General features: G+C 45.1%; 1 pseudogene; it reads left to right on the top strand.

Annotated features, from left to right (window-relative positions):
* The first annotated feature begins 1,374 nt into the window (after positions 1-1,374).
* The window catches only part of LOC103266099, a 60,851-nt pseudogene continuing 53,387 nt past the window's right edge, over positions 1,375-8,838 (top strand).

The raw sequence follows: 8,838 nt of genomic DNA, 5'->3' as shown, positions 1-8,838 counted from the left end.
CTTACTATTGCTTCTATGGCTCTGTCCTTGTCTTGCATCTGATGGAGATTTGCTGAGGGGGTGGGGTAGGCTGCTGCTTGGCCTGGCCTGCAGTAGAATGTCTGAATGCTTCCTAAAGCCTGCCTATTGGAATTTATCTATCTATGTCTAACCTGTGCTGAATTCAAAGTGTGTCAAGGGGTAAAGTCTAAACAAAAATGGCTATGCTGAGGCAAAGAGACTATGCTAAACTAAGTTTATTCTAGTGACTGCGTTTCAGTCACTACTCCCACAACTTGGGCATTCTTTTTATAGAAAAGAAAAAAAGAGGCACCATCCAATTCGATGTGGACTTATTGAGCATCTACTCCGTGCCAGGCATTGTCTAGGCACTAAGGATACAGTACATAAGAGACATTCCCTGCCCCCCAGGAACTCAAGGGAATTAAATGACCCCCAAAACCCAAGGCAGTTTTTCAAATGTCTTGCAGCAGCCTGATGTGTACAAAAGGTAAAAGCCCTGGTGTCTCTGGCGGAAGAAGTCAGGGCAGTGATCACATCTTACTCAGTCTCTCAGAGAGTTCTCAAAATACCATGCAGGGTTAGCTGTGGATATCTTAAAAAGGAATAAAAGCTAGTGTTTACTAAACAATTATTAAGGACCAGGTGTCATTCTAAAAACATTAGCACATGAACTCTTTCAACAAACCCATAAGGTAGGAACTATTATCCTCATTTTACAGATGAAAAGGGGACAACAGAGAAGGAAGTTACTTCCCCCCCCCCCCAAGGGCCTGATTCCAGAGCCCATGACTCTGCTCCCACCTGGCTCAGACACTTCACAGAGCTCCTCCTATACCATGGAGCTGAGCACCAGGACACCTTACTGCATCCCCTCCATTCAGGTGATATAGTAACTCAGTCCCTCTGCCTTCTGCAGGGAATGGCTGGTTCCTCCAAAAAAATTTTTTAATTTTCATTTTATAAATCCTATTTTAAGTGCTTTTTGTTGTAAGACACTTCTATATATTTTAAGTAAATGAGGGGTTAATTTTTAAAGCATTAACCCTTTCCTATGCAGATTCTCTTTATTCAGTCATTCACAGGAGGTGATCAGGAGAGAAAGAGGGACAAGAGGAGAGAAGAGAGAGAGAAACAGAGCGTGCAGAGGCCTACAGACAGAAGACAAAATAGGAGGACATTTGTTAATGACATGATCTAGGCACTCAGTAAATGTTAGAAGACATGGAAGGGGTTTTCTAAATGGTCAGTCTTGGCTGTAAATCTCAGCCCCACTCTGCTAGATGACACCTCAGACACACTACACAAATTCTCTGAGCCTTTTTCCTTGTCTACAAAGCAGGAAATCCCATGGGGGAGGGACGCCCACATTAAATGAAACAACAAAGTATTGCACAGACCCTGGAACAGAACGGGGAATTCAGCGTGTACAGCATCCGACCCCTTCTGTCCCCTGAGTACAGGGGTGGAAACCCCAATAGAGGGCGCTGGCTGGTCTGGGTCACTCAATCCGGGAAGCTGGCAGTGGGAGTTCTTGGCTGCCTCTCTCTGTCAACTGGGTAGAGAGCTGAGGACTTGAATTTGGTCAGATTACCCCGCGGGTAGGCGTGTGCTGGGGACAGGAAACAGAGTCCTCTGAGGGCACAATTAAGTGTCATTTGCATTTCTTATAGAGAACAGATGCTGCTCCATCGGAAATGATCCCATATGGCCTGGGCCTGTTGCAATTTCCAATGAGGGCTGGTCTTAAATTTTACAGTGAAAGGTGTCCTTTGGCCACAACCCAAAAATAAACTTGAGTTTCCATGCAGCGCCGGAGGTTTCTTTGTTTTGCTCTGACAAGAGGGACACTAGCCCTGTCTGACCAAAGACACTGCCAGCTCTCCCTGAGCTCTCCTAAAGGTTGGGGTCTTCCCCTTAGGGATAGCCAGCAGCTCCATCCTAAAGTCTCAAATAAGACGGCACTAGAGGGGATGGGAAGGGAACAGGGAGGGAGAGGGGATCAGAGGACAGGGGCAAGGGCTGTCAGAATTAACTTCAGAAGACTTCCTCCAGCATTTCACATTCTCATTTTTCTCTCCCCTAAGCCTCTAGACTCCCTCCTTCCGTCCTTCCCCTCTCTACCCTCAGGCCATACACAGCCTCCCAGATCATAAGACCTCTTCAGATGAAACATGCAGACAGCATCCTCCCTCTGCCAGCTACCCAGGCCCTCTCATCCAACATCCTCAGGCCTCCAGGCTTCCCTGTGTGGTGGGGGGCTCTACACAGCCTTCACTCCTGAGAACTAACCTTCTCTACTGGGCCGGCCCAACTTTTACCCTGAGGCATTCAACGAGTGTGTAGTTCCATCCCATCTGTCTTTGTCTCACTACTCTAACCTGAGGTATGCTCTTATCTCCCTGATCATGTCTGACTTCCTCCTAGCCAGAATCCCACTCCACCTCCCCTTAACGCATTCACAGGTAACTGCAAGCAACCTCTGGCCTCGTTCCCAGCAGCCCCTGGTGTTTTCCTACCTCCCAAGAACTGTTCCCACAGACACCATCCCAACCAGCTCCACTTTCCCTAGGGAGAGCTGAGCTCTGGGCATCCCACATATATGTTTTTTTCAGCAGTGGCCATAGGAGGACACACATTCACCTCCTGCTGGGTCCCTCTGTCCTCCCTTGGCCACTCTTATGTCCCCAGACTATCTCCTGCTGCAGGAACTACTTAGCCTGCCCTCCCAAATCACAATCCAGGTCTCCCTTGACCTTTCAACTTCCATCATTTGATAATCTCCTGTGTCCCATTCTCTTAGGATCTTGCATGGGTTCTGAATCAATTTCCTGGCTCCGTGACCTCAGTACCAACTCATCCTCTCTGAACCTCGGGCTTCTTAAATTGGGAATGCTAACACCCACATCATTGGCTGCTATGAAGGCTGCATGAGGTGACAAACAGAAACCTCCCTTTCCCCATTCCTCAGTGGTAGTAAATCTCCAGGATGGAGGAAAGAACTGGGACACGTTCTCCACTCCCCCCACCAAGTAACTGCCCCTGCCCCAGTCCAGCTGTCCCTGCCCATCCCTGGAGTTTGCAGAAAAGCTGAGCTCAGTCTCCTCCTGTCAGAACCCAGTCCAAAAGAGAAGCCCTTCCTGCTGCCGGGGCTCCATGACTTTGACAGTTGACCTACAAGGACTAGGATACTATCTTGATGACTCATATACAGGCTTCAGCAGCTGAATGGTGACTAACCACAAAGAACAGATTGATTTGGCGGAACTTTGCTTTTAGCAGTTACTCAACAGATGATCTGTATGAAGTTAAACCAACGACCCTGATTGGAACTACCCTCTTCCCAGCTGGAAAGGTAATGAATGGGATTCTTTGCTATGGGATATACACAGAGGGCACCTGAGGGACCCTGGTCTAGGAAAAAAGCTGATAAGTCCTTTGGTGTTGTTGTCTGAGAGCCACAACCTTGAAGCATGTCTCTCCTCTTACAGGGGCTGTTGAAACTACCTTTCAAACAACCACGCCCAAGGTCATACATGTGTCAGCAAAGCTGACTGCACTGATTTTTGCTCTTTGTGCAACTGACGTCAGAGGCACCGTGTGCCACTCGACAAGCATTTCTTGCCCACTCTCCTTTCCCCTTTGGACTCAGAACAGGCATCTGCTCTCCTTCACTCAGCCTTGTGTTTCAAGAAGGGTGTTCTCAGCCCCAGTCCAAGGGATGAAACCCTACATCCAAGCCACTCGTGGGTTCCCAAGCTCTTGATCTGTGATTGGTTTAGATAAGGGTATGTGACGTATTTCCAGCCAATAAGACAAGAGGGGACATATGCTAGGGGATCCTTGGAAACATTTGCTTGCCCTTTAAAGGAGGTCTAAGAAAGAGATGGTCCTTCCTGCCTCAGGAACTCGTTGTGTCTGAATATGATGCCTGGGCCTGCTCCAGGTACCTTGTGACTATACAGAGACTCCATCCCAGGAATGCACATGGATGAACAAGAGACTAACAGAGAAGTAGAGCTAGAGCTCAGTATCCCCCTGGGTTTGCCCGACCAATGGCCTTCCTATTAAGCTGGTTGTGTTGACGTTGGCCATACAGGCATCCTCAATGATATACTTTGTGTGCTCGGTCAAGTCTCTCTGGGTCTCATTTTTTACAGGGTACAAAAATGGTTTGCTTTCCAAGCTTCAATGGAAGGAACACTTTTCATGATTGATGAGTATGGCACCCACTCAGTGGCAGCTAACAGAATTGTAACAATCGGGTTCTGTATTACTGTATATGTTTTTAAAGATTATTTTGGTTGCATGTAGTGGTCATCCAACTTGAACTAGATTTAGACACAAGAATTTATCATAAGTATATGGGCCTGCCTCACAACACTCTAAGCATGGAGTGTGGTTGGATTTTGAGAACACACTGGGATTCAGGATCCAGATGCCATCAAGACACACCTTTCATATTTAGTTGCATAGTGTCCCCCAGAAGTGTAGGTTCATCTGGAACTTCAGAACATGACCTTATTTGGAAACAGGATCTCTGTAGGTGTTATTGGTTAATTTAAAGTGAGGTTATCCTGGACTACTTGGATTAGGTTCGTCCTAATCTAATGACTGGGTGTCCTTATAAGAATGGACACACATCACTCTTAGGTGGACACTGAGCATTTACCATAATACTATAAAAACGGGATTGGCAGTAATGGGATATTGCCGGGGTGGGGGGAGGGAAACACAACATCAATAAGGGTACTTAATCTCAAACCAGGCAAAGTGGAGACCAAAAGGAGGCTCAAGCTTTACCTGTATGATGTCCACTTGTATACCTAATCCTGAATTGTACCCCACATCTTTAAAATAAAAATATGCATATGAAGAGACACACATAGATACAGATAGATAGGAAAAGACACACGGGGGAGGATGCCATGTGACAATGGAGGCAGACATTGAAATAAAGCACCTACAGTCAAGAAGTGCCAGGGATTGCTGGCAGCCACCAGAAGCTAAAAAGAGGCAGAGAAAGACCCTCTTCTAGAGCCTTCACAGGCACCATGACCCTGCTGACATCTGGGTTTCAGACTTCTAGCCTCCAGAACAAATACATTTCTGTCATTTCAAGCCACCCAGTTTGTGGTAATTTGCTATGGCAGTCCCAGGAAACAAAAATACCCTCTGTCTGTCTGTAGTATCTACTTTTCTTTGTTATGTTGGCTTCATTTTTCCTTCTGGCTACAAACCAAATCCTATAATCCCTAAACCACAGAACTGCCAACAATTGGCAGATTTGACATCTGTCAATCAAGTTTCTAAAAAGAAAGGCAATGTTCTCTGCCTCCCAAATGCAATTTTCTGGGGGAAAAAAACTTTTATTGGCCCAGCTTGATTTCAAGCTAAATCTGGATCAATCAACTGTGGCCAATGGCAGAGTGGCATTAAATCATGATGGTCGCCGGACTCGATGGCTCAGCCTGTAATCCTGCGCCTTTGGGAGGCTGAGGTGAGTGGATTGCCTGAGCCCGTGGGTTCGAGACCCGCCTGGGCAGCGAGACCTCATCTCTACAATAAATCAAAAAATCAGCCAGGCGTGGTAACGCATTCCTGTAATTCCGGCTACTTGGAAGGCTGAGGCCGAAGGATCGCCGGAGCCAAGCAGGTCGAGGCTACGGTGGCCGGGAGCAGCCACTGCACTCCAGTCTGGGCAACAGAGTGAGACTCCAACTCAAAAAAAAAAAAATCATGATGGTCACTCCCAAAGTAGCCATGTGGAAGGGAACAGAGGATAGAGGAAAATTTCTAAAGCAACAAGTGTCCACTGCAGTTACTCCATAAATATTGGCTTCCATAGACCATGTTAATCTCTTATATTTTCATGTATGTCTATCAATAAATAATGGGGTAAAAATTGAGAAGAAAATTGGATCTTAAAAAGCCATAAATCTTAGCCAGCCATGGTAGCACGCGCCTGTAGTTCCAGCTACTTGGAAGGCTGAGGCGGAAGGATCGCCGGAGCCCAGCAGGTCAAGGCTGCGGTGGCCGGGAGCGTGCCACTGCACTCCAGCCTGGGCAACAGAGTGAGACTCCAACTAAAAAAAAAAAAAAAAAAGCCATAAATTCAGGCTGACCAGTAAAAACCTTTGACAATTCACAACCTTGAGGAAGGGATAGAATGGACACCAGTGTTCTTAGAAGTAATAACAGTACAATTTATAAAGTAAATAACTTGACTGCCCTCACTCCAACTGTCTGCCTAGAATGCTGAGTTGAGGGAATTCAACCCTATGCAAAAGGTCTACCAAGAAGGGGCCAAATAAAAGTTTACTTGCTTCAATCTTTGTTCCTTCAGATATTTCTCTTCTCAGTTGCTGAGGGGACACTGAGGCAGCTTATTAGGAATTTCAGCAGCAAATTGTCGTTGTCCAATTTCGTTGTTCCTGGGAAAGATTAAATCGTATGGTAAAACTCAGTAGATACAGTAAACTTTCCAAATACACCCTTGTTTGTCTCAGAAGTAGTCCGCCAAATCTGAATAGAAAGGACTGAAGCAATTGTTAGGATGATTAGTATTTCTACAAGGGCAATTTCCATGATGTCCTGGGAGTTAAGAAACTTGTAGCGACTTTGTGACTATTCTGGACCACAGGGTAACAAGCTGTGTTGACTATGGCTCATAAAACCCTTATACACAAATTTTGTAATTGCAGCTATAGAACAATGATCACAACTTTTATTGTCTGGTTGTTCATGTTTCTTGTAAACAACTGGTGAAGAGCCTTGATTACTGGAGGGGAGGTTTGAAATAGAATAAGAATTATCTTAAGCCTTTTTGAAAAAGGCTTAAGTCACAGTCAAGTTATTCCCCAGGAATATTCCTGCACTATCAGTAAGTTTTCTTAAAACCTTTCTAGGTCAGATCAGACATGGAGGCTCACACCTGTAATCCCAGCAATTTAGGAAGCCAAGATAGGAGGATGCCTTGAACCAAGAGTTCGAGACCAGCCTAGGCAATGTAGCAAGATCTCATCTCTACAAAAAAAAAATCAAAAAATTAGCCAGATGTGGTGGCATGCACCTGTAGACCCAGCTACTCAGGAGACTGAGGCAGAAAAATTGCCAGGAAGTCGAGGCTGTGGTGACCTGTGATTCGTGCCACTGCACTCTAGCCTGGGCAAGAAAGTGAGACCCCAACTCCAAAAAAAAAGTTCCAGGTCACTTCTTGTGGGTACTTTGGGAGGTTTTCTCAAGTAGTCTATAATAGTCACAAATCACAGCCTTTGCAATGGCAGACCAATTCTATAGTTTAAGATGGCTTACTGTAAACAAAGATGCCTTCCTGTCAATAATTTCCCAACACACTGTTATAATATGATCAAGATGATATGATAACAACCTGTTGAGATAACAGATGTTTCCAATAAAATACATCCTTTTTGGGTAGACAATTCATATTTATTAGTAAATAGTTTTCATTCTTTGGACAATTTCTCTCTAGGTCACCCTTTCAACAGCAAGTTTAAGAAACAAGCTGATCTAGCCATCATACAGGCAATAAACTGGGAGATTTTATTCTCTCATGAAGAGAGAATGAGGTAAGGCTTTCAGGATTCCCACATCCTGTAAAGTTGGGAGCACTTACTATAAGAAGAGGTGTGTATTGCAGAGAACATTTAGGGGTCAACATTCACTAAAGCTCACCAAGGATTCCATGACAGAATGTAGGAGTTGGGTCAGAGGGAAGGATTGCCACAATTCATAAGATAGTGCTGTAGTTTGAAGGATAGATTTACTCTTAGATAGGTTCCTGGAAAGTCAAATGAGAACTTGCTGAAAGGATTTAAGGAACTAATTAGCACAGTGTCTGATGCATGATAAGCATTCAATAAATGTTAGCTAGTCTTACCATTTGGAGTGGCAGTGGGGTTTCTTTACCCCCATGATAAGTTGGAGCTTCTGTGTGGGTTTCTGTATGACTCCATTTGGAGGATGACAGATTGAGCATCTGTCAATAAACTTGGGCATGGTCAATTATCGCAAATATATTCTTTCTCCCAGAAGAGATTAGAGAGTGCTCACTATCCCTAGCCATCTGATATGGGTGCTTCCTCTTTCATACAGCATCTATAAATTTTCCCCAGTTACATTAAAATCTTTAAGCTTGCTGGGTGTGGTGGCTCATGACTGTAATCCCAGCACTTTGAGAGGCAGAGGAGAGAGGATTGAGGTCAGAGGCCTGAGCCCAGGGGTTCAAGACTAGCCTGGGCAACTTGGCGAGATCTCATCTATACTATAAATCAAAAACTTAACCGGGAATGGTGGTATATGCCTGTAGTTCCAGCTACTTGGAAGGCTGAGGCGGAAGTATCGCCTGAGCCCAGCAAGTCAAGGCTATGGGCGTGCCACTGCACTCCAGCCTGGGTGACAGAGTGAAACTCTAACTCAAGAAAAAAAAATTACACTCAAAGACTTCCAGCTCCTCCATGGGCTTTCCGTGGGCACCTTGAGCGTGGCCTACCTCTAGAAAAGCTTCTGTTTCTTCATCTGTGAAATAAGAAAAATAATTGTATCTATTCCATAGGGTTGTTTCAAGGTAGAAAAATATAATATGTATTGAGCATTTAGCACAGCACTAGTCCATTAGAGATATGGTAAAATAGAAAAGACAATTTTTAGTGTAAATATTATAGACCCCTGGGTATGACTTACTGACGCATAGGTACTCTGTTAGAATGGATCAAGAATTTGTAGCCTGGTTCGGTGGCTCAGCCTGTAATCCTGCGCCTTTGGGAGGCTGAGGTGAGTTAATTGCCTGAGCCCGCGGGTTCAAGACCTGCCTGGGCA

The sequence above is a fragment of the Carlito syrichta genome, unplaced genomic scaffold, assembly GCF_000164805.1.
Source record: "Carlito syrichta isolate Samal-C Ts95f unplaced genomic scaffold, Tarsius_syrichta-2.0.1 Scaffold307019, whole genome shotgun sequence".
NCBI classification, from domain to species: Eukaryota; Metazoa; Chordata; class Mammalia; order Primates; family Tarsiidae; genus Carlito; species Carlito syrichta.
Note: the sequence above shows the minus strand (reverse complement) of the source record. Positions and strands in the feature narration are given on the sequence as shown.